Source organism: Dendrobates tinctorius, unplaced genomic scaffold, assembly GCF_039654945.1.
Source record: "Dendrobates tinctorius isolate UK_male_01 unplaced genomic scaffold, ASM3965494v1 ptg000003l, whole genome shotgun sequence".
Lineage (NCBI taxonomy): Eukaryota > Metazoa > Chordata > Amphibia > Anura > Dendrobatidae > Dendrobates > Dendrobates tinctorius.
Genome location: NW_027361671.1, coordinates 46,520,001 through 46,544,087, shown reverse-complemented (window position 1 = coordinate 46,544,087; position 24,087 = coordinate 46,520,001).

The window sequence follows — 24,087 nt, the reverse complement described above, 5'->3', positions numbered from 1 at the left end:
ATGAGATCCAGGATAGGGCCAAGCCTTTGATGTCAAGAGATGAGAGAATCTGTAGCAGGAGGGATTTGTCCACAGTGTCAAAGGCAGAAGACAGGTCCAGGAGAAGGAGGACAGAGTAGTGTCGCTTGCTCTTGGCGGTTAGTAGGTCATTGGTGACTTTAGTTAGGGCAGTTTCAGGTGAGTGATACAGTTGGAAGCCTGATTGTAAGCGGTCAAAGAGTGAGCAGGAGGAGAGGTGGGAGGACAGTTCAAGATGGACATGCTGTTCCAGTACTTTTAAGGCATAAGGGAGAAGAGATATTGGGCGATAGCTAGACACAGAGGATGGGTCAAAGTAGGTCTTTTTGACTATGGGTGTGATTGAGGCATGTTTGAAGGATGAGGGGAACACACCATTTGTAAGTGAGAGGTTGAAGAGGTGTGTTAGAGTAGGGATAAAGACTGTGGCAAGGTTAGGGATGAGGTGGGATGGGAGCGGGTCAAGCGTACAAGTGGTGATGTGTGATCTTGATAGAAGGGTGGAGAGCTGATCTTCTGTCATGGCGGAGAAGTTGGTTTTGGAGGAACAGGGCTGAGCAGCTAAGAGGGGCATTGGTTGCTGTGGGCCAAAGCTTTCTCTGATCATATCAATCTTCTGCTTAAAGAAAGAGGCAAAGTCTTCAGTGGTAATAAGAGGAGAGGGAGGAGGTGCTGGGGGACGGAGTAGAGAATTGAAAGTGTTGAAAAGCTGTTTAGGGTTTTGAGACAAGGAGGATATTAGAGATGAGAAGTAAGTTTGTTTTGCGGCAGTGAGCATGGACTTGAAGCTGGTGAGGGACTGCAGTTAAGTGTTCGGCAGAGCAGGATTTCTTCCATCTGCGCTCAGCAGCCCTGGAAGCCCGTCTCAGTTCTTTGGTCAGGCTGGTCAGCCAGGGCTGCCTGTTGATTGTACGAGATTTGCTATGCGTGAGGGGGCGACCGAATCAAGTGCTACTGTTATTGTGGTGTTATAAAAGGTGGCAGCAGCATCTGTGTCATGAAGTGAAGCCATGTCTGTAAGAGAGTGGAGGGACTCAGAGAGCCATTGTATATTGAGGAGCTTGAGATTTCTGCGAGGGTGAGCGAGTTTGTAGAGTGGGAGTTGCGCACTAGGAGAGGAGAGGAAAGAGAATGTCAGTAGGTTGTGGTCAGACAGGGGGAGGGGTGAGTTAGTGAGAATAGTAAGGGACAGAAGGGGTGTAGATAAGGTCCAGTGTGTGACCATCTTTGTGAGTGGCCGCAGAGGACCATTGAGTGAGGTCAAAGGAGGCAGTGAGTGATAAAAGTTTAGAGGCAGCTGGGGTGGAAGCGACAATGGGGATTTTGAACTCACCCATGACGATAGTGGGGATATCAGCAGAGAGGAAATGAAGAAGCCAGGTGGTAAAGTGGTTGAGATAGGGGGAGATGTCTAGTTCTGGAGGGCAGTAGATGACAGCCAGCAGGAGGTTGGAGGGGGAGTAGATGCGGATGGAGTTCACCTCAAATGAGGGAAGAATAGCAGATGGTGGTAGCAGAATTGAGGTAAAGGAGCAGGTATTGGAGAGGAGCAAGCCAACTCCTCCACCATGTTTGTTGCTGGCGCGAGAGGTGTGAGAGAGATGGAATGTGTAGAGAATCATGGCAGGGTGTTAAAAGTGAGTGTGGGGATGTGTTGAGGAGGGCCAGGATTTGAGGATTTGTCGCCAGCAATGAGGAGTAACAGACAGAGCGTTAGAAGGTGGGAGCAGGATAGGACATGATGTGGCAGTGTGTGCTGGAGAGAAAGGATTGTATGTGGAGGAACAGTTCTGAGGAGAAGGTGAGAAGGCTGGGGAGGATGGAGGGGGAAATGACTAGTTCCTTACTAGGTGGGGGGATTACAGGAGATAGGACAAAATAAAGAAGTATGGGGGTGCAAGTGAAAAGAAACAGAAACATTGTCCTGGCGATCTATTCCGTTACCTTAAAGTCAAATTTCAGTCCAATTCTAGTCTAATTCAGAGTAGTGTAATTAGAAGTCTGTAAATTGAAATATGGAATTTGAAAGATGCCTGGTCAGACTACGTCTTGTCAGACACATGGCCCTGAATATATCTGTGACTGAGAGGAATCAGCTGTGAAAGGGGATGTGGGCAAGTGTGGCCAGACCACATGTGCAGAGTTAACCAAAGGTGATAAAAAGGGGGAAGGGGCTGCCCACTCAGAGATATGCATGGAAGCCACAAGAGGAATGAACAACATTATGGATACAAAAAGTAGAGTAAGCAGTGCAAACCAGGGATAATAAATGCAATTCACAAACAAAGTCGGGAGCTGGGAAAAGCTGGGGACATTCAGTGCATACCAGGTATGATAAATGCAATTCACAAACACATTCAGAAGATGGAAAAGCTGGGGACATTCAGTGAATACCAAGTATAGTAAATGCAATTCACAAGCACAGTCAGGAGCTGGGGACATTCAGTGCATACATGTGGGAAGAGGAAAAACAGCTCGATTAGATGGTACAGATGGTGATGATGATGATGATAATATTGTAGGAGTGATGAGTGGCCAAATGCATTCTAGAATTCTAGTCTAATTCAGAATTGTGTAATTAGAAATCTGTAATTTGAAATATGGAATTTGAAAGATGCCTGGTCAGACGCATGGCCCTGAATATATCATAATATATTGTAATATATCGTAATGGGCTTATTAGGCACTTGTCCATAGACTCTCGTCCCTATCACACTAAGTTTTGTCTATTGTATTGTATTACTTTGAATTTTTCCCAGGCTGTTCTGCTTCCCCAGTCAGTGAGGCATCTTTAATGGATTTTACTATCATCTAATAAAAATTGCACTTTAATGTTTAGTTTCTTGAGTCACTAAGGCAAGGTGGAATAATTTGTATTTTGAAGTACACTGAGCTCCTTTGGTTAAAGTATGATAATCTGTAAGTTTTCATAGCTGCAGGGTAGAGATGAGTGGATGGATTTTCAGAGGACTAAGCTTGAGTAAAACTTCCTGAAATTTGCAGTGTCATGCAAATTTAAACATTTTGAGATTTGCAGTTTGCAAAAAGAAAAATTTACTCACCATAATTTCTCACACTGCTGGAGCACCAGAGAGCAGGCAAATGTAATTTTACATTGCCATGCTGTCTTTCTCAGAATCACCTGCAGCTAAGACATTGTTAGGGTTGGCGGAACGCACCAAATGAAATATAATAATAAGATGCGTTCGCAACCCGGAGTCCACCATGCAGAGATGGAACCTGCTGCTAAGGAATGGCGGAATAAGATGGAGGTTAAACATCGAAAACACGCTGGTTAAATTTCACCCGGTATGAACAGCGGCGAACTCTGTTGCTGCACAGAGCCGCAGCAACAACGTAAACAAACACTGTCCTGTTAAACGTCATAAGGCTCAGTTGATAAGGCGTGAGTGAGGTCTCAAGGCTTAGCCCCAAGAATGTGGGGACTCGGGTCTGACCGGACCCTTAATGCGCAGGGCGTCGCACAAGCGACGCCACTACTTGACGCTGACATTAGGCACTGACTCTAGCTGCATCTACTCCTTGAGAGGAGTTGATCACTGAGGGTATCGAGGGTATCACTACTGGCAAAGAATCCCATAAGTAGTAATATGGATGGTATTGCATACTGGGGTGATTGGCTAATACAAAAATTTCCCCATTGTTCTCCAAATATGCACGGACCAGAAACTGTTGGTGGCTGTTAGTGTGCCTGCAGAGAGGACAGGTGGTATTGTCCAGTAGCCATCTGCCAATGCAGTCAAGGTGGAAGAAGTGGGAGCACTCCATGGAGCTATCTTCATCCCCAGCTATTCAATGTTTCATCTGATAGCATTAGTTCCAATGTTATACTATGGAGCAGTGCCGACTAGTGCTTTTTTTATGCTATTTCCAAAACATTGGACTGCACTCATCCAGATGTTGTCCGAGTGCAGTCCGATATATGCCGGCTTACACAATGGAGAAGATGGAGAGATTAAGCTCTCCATCTTCTTTGCACGTGTGATCGCCTGCAACAGTATCCGATCACAGTTAAATGACACTCGGATCATGCTCGCAGCAGAGTTTGAGCCGAGGGTCATTTGCATGTAGCATTCAATTCTCTGACATGAGAAAATCATTTGATGCTATACGCTAGTGTGAAAGAACCCTGAAAGAGAAAAAAGGTATTTAACATTTTTTTAAAAATCACAGTGTAAATAGCATAAAGATTAAAGGTGAAAGAGTTTAACTTTTGCATTACCCCTCAAAAAAATGAATTATAATCAACCCTTTAAGGACCTGGTGTTTATTTCGAGATCTAGAAACTCTTATTTTTTCATCCGTATAATTGTATGAGGGTTTGGTTTTTGCGGGGCGAATTATGGTTTGAACGACACCTATAGTTTGTATTGTAAAATGAATGGAAAGCTGGAAAAGAATTGCAAGTGGGGTAAAATTATAAACCCCCACCCATGTAATTCCACCACCATTTTTGGGTTTTGCTTTTATAGCATTTATTGTGTGGTAGAAAATATCCTGGCAGCAAGATTCTCCTGTTCAGAACCTGGAGATAGCAAAGTTGTCTTTTTTTGTTATTATTTCTTACTTAATTCCTTTGGCGAAAAAAAAATAAATAACAAAATGTTTTTTTTCACCACTTTCTGAGATCTGTAACTTTTACATTTTTCCGACAATTGTGTGAGGGCTTCTTTTTTAGCAAACTCAGTGGATGGATTTTATTGATTTCATTGACATTTTGACATTTATTGCATTTTTATTGTCTTGGGGAAGAGCAACCAAAACAAAAAGTGGTAATTTTAGTGGTCCAATGATCTTTTCTTTTGGGGTTGAACATGTGGTTTAAAACTTTAAACAATTTTATAATTTGATAGATAAGGGAGGGTTTTTTTTTGGATATGATGATACCTAATATATTTATTTTTTACATTTTCTTAATTTCTTTATTTATGAAGGAGAAAAGCAGATGATTTAAACTTGTATTATTTTTTATATTGATGAACATTTTTGTTTCTTTCATTTTTAATCTCCTGCAGGACACACAAGTCTTATGGCTCCTTCTCAGCATCCACCAAACAAATTTGGCGCAGAGGTCAATGTGTTCCTGTAAACCGTCGTATATCATGTGACGATAATTTGCAGGAAAACAAGCAGAAATTATAATATTATCGGCGAGTGTCAGCTGTATATCAGAGGTACCAACATGCTGTAATGGCTACGATCAGAGCAAGCACTGATCACAGACATTTAACCCCTCAAATGTTGTTGTCAATACCGACAGCAGCATCTAGATGTTTATACCAGAGACGGGGCTAGGTTTGAACTGGCCCACTGGAGAACCGGAGGATTCTCCGGTGGGCCTAGGCACTGACATCTGCTGGCATACCAGGTCAGCAGCAGCCTAGGGCCCCAGCTGTTCCAGGGGTCACCAGCCAGTGGCGTGTCACTAATAGCGGCACACCACGCAGATGCTATGGGGCCCCCGGTGCCAGTGGAGCAGCAGTCGGTGACAGGAGTCAGGAGCTGGCTGTTGCGGCTAAAGCCTGTCCCCGCTGATAAAGAGAAATTAATATTCACTCTTCTCCAAGCCCCATGGGCATGGAGAGATGTGAATATTCATTTCACTTTAATAGCAGGCAGTGTTAGCTGTATCAGCCGGCTAACATTGCCTGCTATCAAGGCCTGCAGACTAGGGCCCCCCACTCCCACAGGGGCCCCCAGCCCACGCGGCCGCTATTGAACCTTAAGTCAATGGGGCTCGGCGCCAGCACTGCCCCTAGTGCGCTCTGGAATACAGAAAAATAAGAACAGAATACATTTTCAAAACATATCAAAATATGTCCTCTGCCTCACCAATGAAAGGATTGGGAAAATACCCAAATGGACACTCTCTGCAGCATAGCATACAGAAAAATATGGCGTACGCGTCCAAAAATACGTATAAAACAAATTTTTTATTAAATCAAAAATGGCACATAAAATTACAAGTAAATGTATCACGAAAAATAACTAAGGAATTCAATGAAACAACAAGTGACACGGTTAAACAAAACAAGCATGTAATCTGGGTCTTAATGCAACATCCAGAGGTGGGGGAGCAATCAATATAAAAAAATACATCCTTCCCATCATAAAGTGCATGTGCCTCAGTGCAAGCTAGCGACATTAGCATATCATAGACTAGCCACAAAGTGTAGGGTGTCTCTATTGATGTCCACAAAATACTGCCTGCACCATAATCGGCTATTACTAAATAAGAGAAAAGCATTAATAATTGCTCTTACCCATAGTTCCTCTGTAAGACACCCAGAGCATGCAGCCCCAATGTGCATTTCGTGTTGGCTTTTTCCGGGGGCTGAATGTGGAAAGACGAATGATCTTCCGAAACGCGCGTCAGGGCGTGCTTCCGCACCTCTCCCGGGACCACCATTATATTCAGGTGACCCTCTCCATGTTGACACCTTAAGGCATATCCTGGTACTTTTAATTGAGATTGGCTAATTTTTTTTATTTTTGGCCTTTTGGCAATTTAAAATCTGTGGAGATATTGTCCTCTCCATGTTGGATACTTTTAGGTTTATCCTGGTACATATAACTGGTGCTAAACTATCTTTCATCTTATGCCCTTTTAGCCATATAAATTTTATGGAGATCTTGTGATATAGAATATTATTAATTATTTATTTATTATAGGTCATTGTATTCACATTTATTGCCAATATTTACTTTTATTATTTTTTGGGTATACTTAGGTTTTTATATAAATATGTATATACTACACTCACTGGCCACTTTATTAGGTACACCATGCTAGAAACGGGTTGGACCCCCTTTTGCCTTCAGAACTGCCTCAATTCTTCGTGGCAGAGATTCAACAAGGTGCTGGAAGCATTCCTCAGAGATTTTGGACCATATTGACATGATGGCATCACACAGTTGGCGCAGATTAGTCGGCTGCACATCCCTGATGCGAATCTCCCGTTCCACCACATCCCAAAGATGCTCTATTGGATTGAGATCTGGTGACTGAGGAGGCCATTTGAGTACAGTAAACTCATTGTCATGTTCAAGAAACCAATCTGAGATGATTCGAGCTTTATGACATGGCGCATTATCCTGCTGAAAGTAGCCATCAGATGTTGGGTACATTGTGGTCATAAAGGGATGGACATGGTCAGCAACAATACTCAGGTAGGCTGTGGCGTTGCAACGATGCTCAATTGGTACCAAGGGGCCCAAAGAGTGCCAAGAAAAAAATTCCCCACACCATGACACCACCACCACCAGCCTGAACCGTTGATACAAGGCAGGATGGATCCATGCTTTCATGTTGTTTACGCCAAATTCTGACCCTACCATCCGAATGTCGCAGCAGAAATCGAGACTCATCAGACCAGGCAAAGTTTTTCCAATCTTCTACTGTCCAATTTCGATGAGCTTGTGCAAATTGTAGCCTCAGTTTCCTGTTCTTAGCTGAGAGGAGTGGTACCCAGTGTGGTCTTCTGCTGCTGTAGCCCATCTGCCTCAAAGTTTGACGCACTGTGCGTTCAGAGATGCTCTTCTGCCTACCTTGGTTGTAACGGGTGGCAATTTGAGTCACTGTTGCCTTTCTATCAACTCGAACCAGTATGCCCATTCTCCTCTGACCTCTGGCATCAACAAGTCATTTCCGGCCACAGAACTGCCGCTCACTGGATTTTTTTTCTTTTTCGGACCATTCTCTGTAAACCCTAGAGATGGTTGTGCGTGAAAATCCCAGTAGATCAGCAGTTTCTGAAATTCTCAGACCAGCCCTTCTGGCACCAACAATCATGCCACGTTCAAAGGCACTCAAATCACCTTTCTTCCCCATACTGATGCTCGGTTTGAACTGCAGGAGATTGTCTTGACCATGTCTACATGCCTAAATGCACTGAGTTGCCGCCATGTGATTGGCTGATTAGAAATTAAGTCTTAACACACAGTTGGACAGGTGTACCTAATAAAGTGGCCAGTGAGTGTATATCTGTTTTTAGTCTTTATGGCTCACTAGTCTATACAGTGCCTTGCGAAAGTATTCGGCCCCCTGGAACTTTTCAACCTTTTCCCACATATCATGCTTCACACATAAAGATACCAAATGTCAATTTTTGGTGAAGAATCAACAACAAGTGGGACACAATTGTGAAATTGAATGAAATTTATTGGTTATTTTAAATTTTTGTAGAAATTCAAAAACTGAAAAGTGGGACGTGTAATATTATTCGGCCCCTTTAACCTAATACTTTGTTGCGCCACCTTTAGCTGCAATTGCAGCTGCAAGTCGCTTGGGGTATGTCTCTATCAGTTTAGTACATCGAGAGACTGAAATTCTTGCCCATTCTTCCTTGGCAAACATCTCGAACTCAGTGGTGTTTGATGGAAATCGATAGTGAACAGCAGTTTTCAGCTCTTTCCACAGATACTCGATTGGATTCAGGTCTGGACTTTGACTTGGCCATTCTAACACCTGGATACGTTTATTTGTGAACGATTCCATTGTAGATTGTGCTTTATGTTTGGGATCATTGTCTTGTTGGAAGACAAGTCTCCATCCCAGTCTCAGGTCTTTTGCAGACTCCAACAGGTTTTCTTCAAAAATGGTCCTGTATTTGGCTCCATCCATCTTCCCATCAATTTTTACCATCTTCCCTGTCACTGCTGAAGAAAAGCAGGCCCAAACCATGATGCTACCACCACCATGTTTGACAGTGGGGATGGTGTGTTCAGGGTGATGAGCTGTGTTGCCTTTACGCCAAACATATCGTTTGGCATTGTTGCCAAAAAGTTCGAGTTTGGTTTCATCTGACCAGAGCACCTTCTTCCACATGTTTGGTAAGTCTCCCAGGTGGCTTGTTGCAAACTTTAAACAACACTTTTTATGGACATCTTTGAGAAATTGCTTTCTTCTTGCCACTCTTACATAAAGGCCAGATTTGTGCAGTGTATGACTGATTTTTGTCCTATGGACAGACTGTCCCACCTCAGCTGTAGATCTCAGCAGTTCATCCAGACTGATCATGGGCCTCTTGGCTGCATCTCTAATCAGTCTTTTCCTTGTTTGAGATGAAAGTTTAGAGGGACGGCTGGGTCTTGGTAGATTTGCAGTGGTATGATACTCCTTCCATTTCAATATGATTGCTTGCACAGTGCTCCTTGGGATGTTTAAAATTTTGGAAATCATTTTGCATCCAAATCCAGCTTTAAACTTCTCAACAACAATATCACGGACCTGCCTGTTGTGTTCCTTGGTCTTCATGATGCGCTCTGTGCTTCAAATAGGACCCTGAGACTATCACAGAGCAGGTGCATTTATACAGAGACTTGATTACACACAGGTGGATTATATTTATCATTATTAGTCATTTAGGACAACATTGGATCATTCAGAGATCCACAATGAACTTCTGGAGTGAGTTTGCTGCACTGAATGTAAAGGGGCCGAATAATATTGCACACTCCACTTTTCACTTTTTGCATTTCCACAAAAAATTTGAAATAACCAATAAATTTTGTTCAACTTCACAATTGTGTCCCACTTGTTGTTGATTCTTCACCAAAAATTTACATTTGGTATCTTTATGTTTGAAACATGATATGTGGGAAATGGTTGAAAAGTTCCAGGGGCCGAATACTTTCGCTAGGCACTGTATATATCATAGATTTCATTTTGGTTTAATAAATTTAAATTATTGACATCATTCAGCATGTATTAGGGTTTTATATACATTTTTATCTATGGTGATACATTTATTTATTTATATTAATATATTTCTGCACCTTAACTCTGATATTAATAAAAATAATAGTAATAATAATAATTTTATTTCTATAGCGCCGACATGTTCCGCAGCACATTACATTACAGAGGGGACTTGTACAGACAATAGACATTACAGCATATCAATAATCACATAGATCATAACAGATACCAAGAGGAATGAGGACCCTGCTCGCAAGCTTACAATCAATTGATTTTATATCACTGATGGTCCCGGTTGTATATTTTATCAATTTTTTTGTGTTATATATTTTTCATGTTGTAAGTGTGGTGCACCTTTTATAGCACTCTTTTTGCTAATACTTCAAATAAAGGCACTCTTTGAATCAGTCAGATTTCGTTATTTATGTATCTATTTATTTATAGATGTAACTTTTCCTGCTCTTTTTTAACCATCTCCTAGGTTTTAGTTTGATCAATTTTTGAGTTGTCTCCACTCCTTTACTTCTCTGGTTGGTTGTATGTTTTCTCTGTGGTTTTTTATTTTTATATAACTCTACACATATATATATATATATATATATATATATATACACTCACTGGCCACTTTATTAGGTACACCTGTCCAACTGTGTGTTAAGACTTAATTTCTAATCAGCCAATCACATGGCGGCAACTCAGTGCATTTAGGCATGTAGACATGGTCAAGACAATCTCCTGCAGTTCAAACCGAGCATCAGTATGGGGAAGAAAGGTGATTTGAGTGCCTTTGAACGTGGCATGATTGTTGGTGCCAGAAGGGCTGGTCTGAGTATTTCAGAAACTGCTGATCTACTGGGATTTTCACGCACAACCATCTCTAGGGTTTACAGAGAATGGTCGGAAAAAGAAAAAAAATCCAGTGAGCGGCAGTTCTGTGGCCGGAAATGCCTTGTTGATGCCAGAGGTCAGAGGAGAATGGGCAGACTGGTTCGAGCTGATAGAAAGGCAACAGTGACTCAAATTGCCACCCGTTACAACCAAGGTAGGCAGAAGAGCATCTCTGAACGCACAGTGCGTCGAACTTTGAGGCAGATGGGCTACAGCAGCAGAAGACCACACTGGGTACCACTCCTCTCAGCTAAGAACAGGAAACTGAGGCTACAATTTGCACAAGCTCATCGAAATTGGACAGTAGAAGATTGGAAAAACGTTGCCTGGTCTGATGAGTCTCGATTTCTGCTGCGACATTCGGATGGTAGGGTCAGAATTTGGCGTAAACAACATGAAAGCATGGATCCATCCAGCCTTGTATCAACGGTTCAGGCTGGTGGTGGTGGTGTCATGGTGTGGGGAATTTTTTCTTTGCACTCTTTGGGCCCCTTGGTACCAATTGAGCATCGTTGCAACGCCACAGCCTACCTGAGTATTGTTGCTGACCATGTCCATCCCTTTATGACCACAATGTACCCAACATCTGATGGCTACTTTCAGCAGGATAATGCGCCATGTCATAAAGCTCGAATCATCTCAGATTGGTTTCTTGAGCATGACAATGAGTTCACTGTACTCAAATGGCCTCCTCAGTCACCAGATCTCAATCCAATAGAGCATCTTTGGGATGTGGTGGAATGGGAGATTCGCATCAGGGATGTGCAGCCGACAAATCTGCGCCAACTGTGTGATGCCATCATGTCAATATGGTCCAAAATCTCTGAGGAATGCTTCCAGCACCTTGTTGAATCTCTGCCACGAAGAATTGAGGCAGTTCTGAAGGCAAAAGGGGGTCCAACCCGTTACTAGCATGGTGTACCTAATAAAGTGGCCAGTGAGTGTATATATATATATATATATTTGCCTTTTGTGACTATTAGTTATATACTGAATTTTAGATGATATATATATATTTTACATTACTTGCTTCCTTTTTTGTTATTCTCAAATAAATAAATATAACAGTAAGTCCTGGTTGCATTATACCGTATGAGGGGGCAGCATTATGACCTATGAGAGGGGCAGCATTATGCCCTATGTGGGGGCAGCATTATGCCCTATGAGGTGGCAGCATTATACCCTTTGAGGAGGCAGCATTATACCCTATGAGGAGGGCAGCATTATACCCTATGAGGAGGGCAGCATTATACCCTATGAGGAGGGCAGCATTATACCCTATGAGTAGGACAGCATGATACCCTATGAGGAGGACAGCATTATACCTTATGAGGGGGCAGCATTATTCCCTTTGAGGGGACAGCATTATGCCCTATGAGAGGGGCAGGATTATGCAATATGAGGGTGGCAACATTATACCCTATGAGGAGGACAGCATGATACCCTATGAGGGGGGCAGCTTTACCCTTCTCATAGGATATGATGCTGACCCCTCATAGGGTATCATGGCAGCCCTGCTACCAGGCGAGGGATGTAAAAATAACCTGGCTGGCATCATGTACCCACATGGACAGCCCTTCAGTGACCAAATCAGCACTTTGGGATGGATGACTCTGCACTCCGCCTCCTGGCAGTACATCCACATCTGCTTTTCTGTGCAGGGCTATTCACAAAAGTCACCATCTGGAGACCTGCACCAAGTTTGCAGACAGCCGCGAGCCACATGTGGCTACAAAGCCACAGGATGGCGACCCCTGATCTACATGGTATGGGGTCGGATTGTGAGGCTTTACTTTACTTGAACAGAGGGCACAGAACCCTCACTCCCTGTCACTGTATTCAATATGCACCATAACTAAAGGAACAACATGTTTTTGTTCAATTTGTATTTATTCTTAAACAGTAAAACATTTATATGTATTGACTATAACAAAATCAATTAGAATAAATAAATATATTTAATTATTCTTAATATCTCTAAAGATGTTATAAATGATGGTTCCTTGCTGTAGCACTGCTGTTCAAGGAATGATTGCCACAGAATAAGCTTAACCTGGTTGATTAGCTGCATCTACTCCGTGAGAGGAGTTGATCACTGAGGGTATCACTACTGGCAATGAATCCCATCAGTAGTAATATGGATGGTATTGCATATTGGGGTGATTGGCAAATACAAAAATTTCCCCAATGTTCTCCAAATATGCACGGACCAGAAACTGTTGGTGGCTGTTAGTGTGCCTGCAGAGAGGACAGGTGGTATTGTTCAGCAGCCATCTGCCAATGCAGTCAAGGTGGAAGAAGTGGGAGCACTCCATGGAGCTGACTTCATCCCCAGCTACAATGTCATCCAGACAGATGGTGCAGGTTTCAGGTGGGTCCTGGTCCAATTTTCTGAAGGTAGGGAGTAACAGCAGTGATGAATTCACCACTTCAAGACGGATGCTAACGGGGGATGGATTCCTGTCCTCAGACCTTTCTGGTGGTGGTGGTCTTCTTAATCTCCGCCTTGTAGGATTTACAGGAGCTACCTCCATCCTTCTTTGACGGGCAAACCTGCCCCTTGTCCTATGGGCTATAGGGGAATCTTCCCTGCTAGGCCACAATGTTCCTGTGTGAAAAATACAAGCAAAACATCCATATCGTCTATAGAATATTATCCCCTATAAGGAATACATATTTTAGAGACCTGTGTATGGACATATTAGTGGCTTTTTATGTCTAGTCTTACCTGATGTAGATGGCCTTACAATCCCATTTGCTGAAGGCTCTTCTGGGACATGGGAAGCATGAGAATTGTCCGGTGAAGCCATGTTCCTCTTTAGATGGTCAAGATGTTAGAAATCTTTTAGCATAAAAGGCTCTGGAGAACTCCGAGTTGAAGAACTCTTCACAGTATAAACACTCAAAAAATACCTGCTAATTTTTGCCAAAAAGCAACGAAGCAAACAAAGGGGTACTCACTAGAGAAACTTCTCCTACGTGAATGCACCGATCAATACTATAGCAGCCGCTCTGATAGCAGAGGCCATTATTATGTCATAATGCCATTAGCTGACATTCCACAGTCAGTGTTCCATGATGCGCCTGATGTCACTACCTCACTGCTTGCCTCATGATGCAGCTCTGGACCACAGACTGGATATACCTTTACCTTTATATAATGCGGTGTATTATTGATATACATATATACACTCACTGGCCACTTTATTAGGTACACCTGTCCAACTGTGTGTTAAGACTTAATTTCTAATCAGCCAATCACATGGCGGCAACTCAGTGCATTTAGGCATGTAGACATGGTCAAGACAATCTCCTGCAGTTCAAACCGAGCATCAGTATGGGGAAGAAAGGTGATTTGAGTGCCTTTGAACGTGGCATGATTGTTGGTGCCAGAAGGGCTGGTCTGAGAATTTCAGAAACTGCTGATCTACTGGGATTTTCACGCACAACCATCTCTAGGGTTTACAGAGAATGGTCCGAAAAAGAAAAAAAATCCAGTGGGCGGCAGTTCTGTGGCCGGAAATGCCATGTTGATGCCAGAGGTCAGAGGAGAATGGGCAGACTGGTTCGAGCTGATAGAAAGGCAACAGTGACTCAAATTGCCACCCGTTACAACCAAGGTAGGCAGAAGAGCATCTCTGAACGCACAGTGCGTCGAACTTTGAGGCAGATGGGCTACAGCAGCAGAAGACCACACTGGGTACCACTCCTCTCAGCTAAGAACAGGAAACTGAGGCTACAATTTGCACAAGCTCATCGAAATTGGACAGTAGAAGATTGGAAAAACGTTGCCTGGTCTGATGAGTCTCGATTTCTGCTGCGACATTCGGATGGTAGGGTCAGAATTTGGCGTAAACAACATGAAAGCATGGATCCATCCTGCCTTGTATCAACGGTTCAGGCTGGTGGTGGTGGTGTCATGGTGTGGGGAATTTTTTCTGGGCACTTTTTGGGCCCCTTGGTACCAATTGAGCATCGTTGCAACGCCACAGCCTACCTGAGTATTGTTGCTGACCATGTCCATCCCTTTATGACCACAATGTACCCAACATCTGATGGCTACTTTCAGCAGGATAATGCGCCATGTCATAAAGCTCGAATCATCTCAGATTGGTTTCTTGAACATGACAATGAGTTTACTGTACTCAAATGGCCTCCTCAGTCACCAGATCTCAATCCAATAGAGCATCTTTGGGATGTGGTGGAACGGGAGATTCGCATCAGGGATGTGCAGCCGACAAATCTGCGCCAACTGTGTGATGCCATCATGTCAATATGGTCCAAAATCTCTGAGGAATGCTTCCAGCACCTTGTTGAATCTCTGCCACGAAGAATTGAGGCAGTTCTGAAGGCAAAAGGGGGTCCAACCCCTTACTAGCATGGTGTACCTAATAAAGTGGCCAGTGAGTGTATATATTAAAAATCATTTCTACAAAGTAAAACAAAAACTGATCTTAAGATTTTAATAAAAACTACCTGTAAAATTAGGGATGGTTCACACTGATGCACAGCCAGCATATAACTTGGACAAGTGCTATTCAATGTTTCATCTGATAGCATTCGTTCCAATGATATACTATGGAGCAGTGCCGACTAGTGCTTTTTTTATGCTATTTCCAAAACATTGGACTTCACTCATCCAGATGTTGTCCGAGTGCAGTCCAATATATGCCGGCTTACACAATGGAGAAGATGGAGAGATTAAGCTCTCCATCTTCTTTGCACGTGTGATCGCCTGCAACAGTATCGGATCACAGTAAAATGACACTCGGATCATGCTCGCAGCAGAGTTTGAGCCGAGGGTCATTTGCACGTAGCATTCGATTCTCTGACATGAGAAAATCATTTGATGCTATACGCTAGTGTGAAAGAACCCTGAAAGAGAAAAAAGGTATTTAGCATTTTTTTTAAAATCACAGTGTAAATAGCATAAAGATTAAAGGTGAAAGAGTTTAACTTTTGCATTACCCCTCAAAAAAATGAATTATAATCAACCCTTTAAGGACCTAGTGTTTATTTCAAGATCTAGAAACTCTTATTTTTTCATCCGTATAATCATATGAGGGTTTGGTTTTTGCGGGGCGAATTATGGTTTGAACGACACCTATACTTTGTATTGTAAAATGAATGGAAGGCTGGAAAAGAATTGCAAGTGGGGTAAAATTATAAACCCCCACCCATGTAATTCCACCACCATTTTTGGGTTTTGCTTTTATAGCATTTATTGTGTGGTAGAAAATATCCTGGCAGCAAGATTCTCCTGTTCAGAACCTGGAGATAGCAAAGTTGTCTTTTTTTGTTATTATTTCTTACTTAATTTTTTTTGGTGGAAAAAAAATTAAATAACAAAATGTTTTTTTCACCACTTTCTGAGATCTGTAACTTTTACATTTTTTGACAATTGGGTTGTGTGAGGGCTTCTTTTTTAGCAAACTCAGTGGATGGATTTTATTGATTTCATTGACATTTTGACATTTATTGCATTTTTATTGTCATGGTGAAGAACAAGCAAAACAAAAAGTGGTAATTTTAGAGGTCCAATGATCTTTTCTTTTTGGGGTTGAACATGTGGTTTAAAATGTCAAACAATTTTTTAATTTGATAGATAAGGGAGGTTTTTTAGATAAGATGATACCTAATATATTTATTTTTTTACATTTTCTTAATTTCTTTATTTATGAAGGAGAAAAGCAGATGATTTAAGCTTGTATTATTTTTTATATTGATGAACATTTTTGTTTCTTTAATTTTGAATCTCCTGCAGGACACAAGTCTTATGGCTCCTTATCAGCATCCACCAAACAAATTTGGCGCAGAGGTCAATGTGTTCCTGTAAACCGTCGTATATCATGTGACGATAATTTGCAGGAACACAAGCAGAAATTATAATATTATCGGCAAGTGTCAGCTGTATATCAGAGGTACCAACATGCTGTAATGGTTACGATCAGAGCAAGCACTGATCACAGACATTTAACCCCTCAGATGTTGTTGTCAATAGCGACAGCAGCATCTAGATGTTTATACCAGAGACGGGGCTAGGGTTGAACTGGCCCACCGGAGAACCGGAGGATTCTCCGGTGGGCCTAGGCACTGACACCTGCTGGCATACCAGGTCAGCAGCAGCCTAGGGCCCCAGCTGTTCCAGGGGCCATCAGCCAGTGGCGTGTCACTAATAGCGGCAAACCATGCCGCTGCTATGGGGCCCCCGGTGCCAGTGGAGCAGCCGGTGACAGGAGTCAAGAGCTGGCTGTTGCGGCTAAAGCCTGTCCCCGCTGATAAAGAGAAATGAATATTCACTCTTCTCCAAGCCCCATGGGCATGGAGAGGCGTGAATATTCATTTCACTTTAATAGCAGGCAGTGTTAGCTGTATCAGCCGGCTAACATTGCCTGCTATCAAGGCCTGCAGACTAGGGCCCCCCTCTCCCACAGGGGCCCCCAGCACATGCGGCCGCTATTGAGCCATAAGTTAATGGGGCTCGGCGCCAGCGCTTCCCCCAGTGCGCTCTAGAATACAGAAAAATAAGAACAGAATACATTTTCAAAACTTATCAAAATATGTCCTCTGCCTCACCAATGAAAGGATTGGGAAAATACCCAAATAGACACTCTCTGCAACATAGCATACAGAAAAACATGGCGTACGCGTCCAAAAATACGTATAAAACAAATGTTTTATTAAATCAAAAAGGCACATAAAATTACAAGTAAATATATCACAAAAGATAACTAAGGAATTCAATGAAACAACAAGTGACACGGTTAAACAAAACAAGCATGTAATCTGGGTCTTAATGCAACATCCAGAGGTGGGGGAGCAATCATTATAAAAAAAAATACATCCTTCCCATCATAAAGTGCATGTGCCTCAGTGCAAGCTAGCGACATTAACATATCATAGACTAGCCACAAAGTGTAGGGTGTCTCTATTGATGTCCACAAAATACTGCCTTCACCATAATCGGCTATTACTAAATAAGAGAAAATTATTAATAATTGCTCTTACCCATAGTTCCTCATTAAGACACCCAGAGCATGCAGCTCCAATGTACATTTCGTGTTGGCTTTTTCCGGGGGCTGAATGTGGCCAGACGAAGGATCTTCCGAAACGCGCGTCAGGGCCTGCGTCCGCACCTCTCCCGGGACCACCATTATATTCAGGTTACCCTCTCCATGCTAAACACCTTAAGGCATATCCTTGTACTTTTAATTGAGGTTGGCTAATTTTTTTTATCTTTGGCCTTTTGGCAATTTAAAATCTGTGGAGATATTGTCCTCTCCATGTTGCATACTTTTAGGTTTATCCTGGTACATATAACTGGTGCTAACTATCTTTCATCTTATGCCCTTTTAGCCATATACATTTTATGGAGATCTTGTGATATAGAATATTATTAATTATTTATTTATTATAGGTCATTGTATTCACATTTATTGACAATATATACTTTTATTATTTTTTGCATATACTTAGGTTTTTATATAAATATGTATATACTATATCTGTTTTTAGTCTTTATGGCTCACTAGTCTATACAGTGCCTTGCGAAAGTATTCGGCCCCCTGGAACTTTTCACCTTTTCCCACATATCATGCTTCACACATAAAGATACCAAATGTAAATTTTTGGTGAAGAATCAACAACAAGTGGGACACAATTGTGAAATTGAAAAAAATGTATTGGTTATTTTAAATTTTTGTGGAAATTCAAAAACTGAAAAGTGGGACGTGCAATATTATTCGGCCCCTTTAACCTAATACTTTTTGCGCCACCTTTAGCTGCAATTGTAAGTCACTTGGGGTATGTTTCTATCAGTTTAGTACATCGAGAGACTGAAATTCTTGCCCATTCTTCCTTGGCAAACATCTCGAACTCAGTGAGGTTTGATGGAGATCGATTGTGAACAGCAGTTTTCAGCTCTTTCCACAGATACTCGATTGGATTCAGGTCTGGACTTTGACTTGGCCATTCTAACACCTGGATACGTTTATTTGTGAATGATTCCATTGTAGATTTAGTTTTATGTTTGGGATCATTGTCTTGTTGGAAGACAAATTTCCGTCCCAGTCTCAGGTCTTTTGCAGACTCCAACAGGTTTTCTTCAAAAATGGTCCTGTATTTGGCTCCATCCATCTTCAAATCAATTTTTACCATCTTCCCTGTCACTGCTGAAGAAAAGCAGGCCCAAACCATGATGCTGCCACCACCATGTTTGACAGTGGGGATGGTGTGTTCAGGGTGATGAGCTGTGTTGCCTTTACGCCAAACATATCATTTGGCATTGTTGCCAAAAAGTTCGAGTTTGGTTTCATCTGACCAGAGCACCTTCTTCCACATGTTTGGTGTGTCTCCCAGGTGGCTTGTTGCAAACTTTAAACAACACTTTTTATGGTCATCTTTGAGAAATTGCTTTCTTCTTGCCACTCTTACATAAAGGCCAGATTTGTGCAGTGTATGACTGATTTTTGTCCCATGGAGAGACTGTCCCACCTCAGCTGTAGATCTCAGCAGTTCATCCAGACTGATCATGGGCCTCTTGGCTGCATCTCTAATCAGTCTTTTCTTTGTTTGAGATGAAAGTTTATTATTAATTAAATTAAAGGAGGAGGAGCGCCGAGAGATGGCTGCTCTGGCATGAGGCTCCTGAGTTTTTTAGTTTTTTACCCCGTTTAATTGTTAATTCTCCCTTTGGTTCACTCACCATTGCGTAGCTACAGGATTCGGCAGAGCTGGGAGTAGTGTGGAGACTGCGATCAGCTGGGACCGGTGTCTTTCTGTCCTCGTGGAGCTCCGTGCCTGGATTCAGCTGGGAGAGAGTGAAGCTGCTGGCTGCCTGCCTTGTACCCATTTCCAGCATGCAGATGATCCCAGGATAGGAAACCTGGTGGAGTGTGCGGTGCTGGAGTTGTTCTGGAGATCTTGTGGTCCACATGGAGCTGTAGGGCTACAGGATTTGGCAGAGCTGGGAGTAGTGTGGAGACTGCGACCAGCTGGGACCGGTGTCTTTCTGTCCTCGTGGAGCTCCGTGCCTGGTTTCAGCTGGGAGAGAATGAAGCTGCTGGCTACCTGCCTTGTACCCATTTCCAGCATGCAGATGATCCCGGGATAGGAAAGCTGGTGGAGTGTGCGGTGCTGGAGATGTTCTGGAGATCTTGTAGTCCAGGTGGAGCTGAAGGGGTGAGCTGGGCAGGTTTGGACTGACTGTTGGCATGTCCCCTGATATCCCTGTCTTGTTGCACCCATGCCCTCCCCCCCAGCAGTGCTGGGAGCACCCTTTATGGAAAGTTGTACATTTAACTCTGCTAAGCTGTGACTGTTCAGTCTTTATAGCTACAAGCTGAGTGTAGTCATGGCCACTGCACTCTGTAAACCTACCCTTATGATTTCAAGGGACGGTTTATTATTCTGGAATCATCCGCAATTTCTCATGGACTCCCCTTCTTGGAGCATGATTGCTAATTTAACAATTGAGTACATAAAATCCATTACTTCTGTGACACCTGTGGAGGTGTACTGCAAGAGAGGTAGGAGAGGAGGCATCCTGGCACGCCTTCGGAGGAGAGGGTTCAGAACAGCTCTTCCTTCACTCCACTTGGCTAATGTCTGTTCCTTATCTAACAAAATGGAGGATCTGAGCTTACTTTGTAACATGAGATCTGATATGGCCAATTCAGCTGCTCTTTGTTTTACTGAGACCTGGTTGAATGACACCATCCCTGATTGTAGTCTGGATCTACCTGGTTTTGTTATCTACAGAGCTGACCGTGATTGTGTAGCTTCAGGTAAACAAAGGGGGGGGGGTATGTCTCTACATCAACACTAGCTGGTGCTGTGATGTTAACATACTGGGAAAAGGCTGCTCTCCAGATCTAGAGTACCTTGCACTCAATTGTAGACCATTTTACGCTCCAAGAGAGTTTTCATCTATGGTTCTGGTTGCAGTATATATTCCCCCTCAAGCATCTGTTAAAGCTGCTATTGGTGAATTAGCTTGCAAAATATCAGAATGGGAGAAAGGATCTCCTGAAGCATTTGTGATCGTAATGGGGGACTTTAACAAAGGAAAACTCAACCTGGATCTCCCCAAATTTACTCAACATATAAACTGCTTCACGAGAGAGAACAATACGCTTGATCACTGCTATACTGTCTTAAAAGGGGCCTACAGGGCAGTGAGGAGAGCAGCAGTGGGCTTTTCAGATCATTGTCTAATTCATTTAATTCCAGCCTACAGGCAAAGGTTGAAAACATCCAAACCTACAGTTTATACAAAGAAGACATGGTCTGAGGAGGCAAAATTGCAACTGCAAGCATGCTTTGAATGCACGGACTGGGAGGTATTCCAGGAAACATGCTCGGGTCTGGATGAATGGGTTGATGCAGTGTCCTCATATATCCATTTTTGTGAAGACACGTTTATTCCATCCAAATCTGTCCACTTTTGGGGAAACAACAAGCCGTGGTTTACAAATAAAGTCATGTTGATCCGTAAGAGAAAAGAGGAGGCTTATAAAGCAGGCGATATTACTGAATTCAAGGAACTTAGGAACTCGCTATCTAAAGAGATCAAGTTAGCCAAACACGAGTATGCAAAGATTCTGGAGGAAAGGTTCTCATCAAAAGATACTAGATCTGCATGGAGAGGATTAAGAGAGGTCACCAATTATAAAAGCCACCCCACTATAGTGAACCCCAGCAGAAGTCTGGCAGCAGAGTTAAATGAATTCTACTGCAGATTTGAGGCAAGCTCTACACACAGTGGCTATTCATCTCTAAGCTCCTCAGTCTGTTCATATAAAGATCATTCATTGTGCAACACCCAAGTAGTGATCTCCGAGGCAGAGGTGATACGCATCCTGAAGGGACTTAAGGTCAAAAAGGCACCTGGCCCTGATGGTGTATCTCCAATGTGTCTGAAAGTATGTGCTACCCAGCTTGCCCCTATACTGACAAATATATACAATGTGTCACTGAAAGAGTGCGTTGTACCTCAGTGTTGGAAAAATTCCACAATTATCCCTGTCCCCAAGAAAGTGGGATCCTCTGAGTTGAACGACTATAGACCAGTAGCACTCACATCTGTAGCTATGAAAGTCTTTGAAAGAATTATGATGTCCCACCTGATAAAATTCACACAGAAGCTATGGGACCCGCTTCAGTTTGCCTATAAGGAGAATCGTTCGGCAAACGACACTGTCAATCTGGCACTGAAGTACATTTTGGATCATACAGATGAACGGCACTCATATGTCCGGATTCTTTTCATGGACTTTAGCTCAGCGTTCAATACCATTGATCCGAATTTACTTCATAAGAAAATGGTAGCTCTTGGAGTCCCTCTCAACTTATGCTTGTGGATTTATAACTTCCTGACAGCCAGGATACAGAGTGTAAAAGTTGGACCATTCACTTCGGACACCTTGGTCGCAAACATCGGGGCACCTCAGGGGTGTGTTTTGTCCCCGTTACTGTTTTCTCTCTATACGAATGATTGCATCTCTTCAGCAGACTCAGTAAAAATCTTGAAATTTGCCGATGATATGACACTGATTGGTCTCATCAGGGGAAATGCTGAAGACTTGTATCGGAGTGAGGTGAAAAGAATATGTGACTGGTGTAAAGCCAATAATCTTGTACTCAACACTAAAAAAACTGCTGAGATGGTTGTGGATTTTAGGAAAGATCAACATGAGATACTTCCAATCTACATCCATGACGAAGTGGTTCTTAGGGTCACAGAGACCAAATTCCTTGGTGTTATCATCTCTCATGATCTTAAATGGGGGAAAAACGTGGATGCTGTTATAAGAAAAGCACAACAGAGGATGTTCTTCCTGCGTCAGCTGAAAAGATATGGTTTGTCTAAGAATCTGCTGATCTTATTCTTTAATGCTGTCATCAGATCTGTGATTTGTTCCTCTCTGATAGTCTGGTATGGGGGAGCCACTGCGCATGACAAACTCCGCTTACAAAGGACTTTCAGAACAGCAAAGAGAATTATAGGCTCCCCCCTGCCTAAAATCCAGGATCTTTATGATAAGAGTATTCGATCCCACGCATTGAAAATTTCATCCGATCCCTCTCACCCGGGACACTCCTCATTCCAACTACTCCCTTCAGGACGTCGCTTCAGAGTCCCCAAATGCAGCACCAACCGCCATATGAACAGCTTCTATCCACTCTCTGTTCAACAATTAAATCGTCATGTGTAGACTATATACTGTATCTGTCTTGTTAGATGTTACTTGTTGTATCTGTTGTTATATATTATGTTGCCTCTTTGCCACAAAGAATTCCTTGTATATATGTAATATGTACTTGGCGATAATAAATTTGATTGATTGATTGATTGATTGAAAGTTTAGAGGGATGGCTGGGTCTTGGTAGATTTGCAGTGGTATGATACTCCTTCCATTTCCATATGATCGCTTGCACAGTGCTCCTTGGGATGTTTAAAATTTTGGAAATCATTTTGCATCCAAATCCAGCTTTAAACTTCTCGACAATAATATCACGGGACCTGCCTGTTGTGTTCCTTGGTCTTCATGATGCTCTCTGTGCTTCAAATAGGACCCTGAGACTATCACAGAGCAGGTGCATTTATACAGAGACTTGATTACACACAGGTGGATTATATTTATCATTATTAGTCATTTAGGACAACATTGGATCATTCAGAGATCCACAATGAACTTCTGGAGTGAGTTTGCTGCACTGAAAGTAAAGGGACCGAATAATATTGCACGCTGTTGTGAGTTCATTTTTCCCTTCACCGTTGAGGTCTGATGAACTCCCTCCTCTGGTGAAGGAAGGTAGTGAGGCTGATTACCAAACACGTGGGCAGCTAGATTATGACTGGGTGGCTGGAATTGACTGGATATAAGGCAGCCGACGCCCTTCTGCCTTGCTGGTGATCCTGCTGTATTCTTGGAGGCCAGTCTGATTCCTGTGTCTCAAAGCTAAGTTTTTCTGCTCTGCTTTGTACATCTCAGTTTTGTTTTTGTTTTGCCTTGTTTTTTGGGAGTTCTGCCATCCCTGGCCGGGGGTGAGCTGAATTCCATTTTTGTCTCTGATCTGTTGATCTTTTGCTCTGTCTTCAGAATATACCTGAGTGCTGATTTAATCTTTTGAAGCCTAGCGACTTCAGGTCCTGTTTTTCCTATCAGTCGGTTGGCACATTTTGGATAGGGTTTTTGCGGATGGCAGACAGCAGCTTTCCTATCCTGTCCGATTTTAGTTAGCTTGGACCCCATCATTTGCTCAACCTATCTTTCTATCTGTGTTAGTGTTTTCATCTTGCTTCACCGTCATTATATGTTGGGGGCTGCCTATTGCTTTGGGGTCTGCTCTGGGGCAGTTTAGTTTTTCCCCTTTCTGTCTTTAGGCTATGTAGTTCTCTGGCTGTGATCGAGGGGTCTAGGGCACCGTAGGAACCCCACACAGCTACTGCTAGTTGT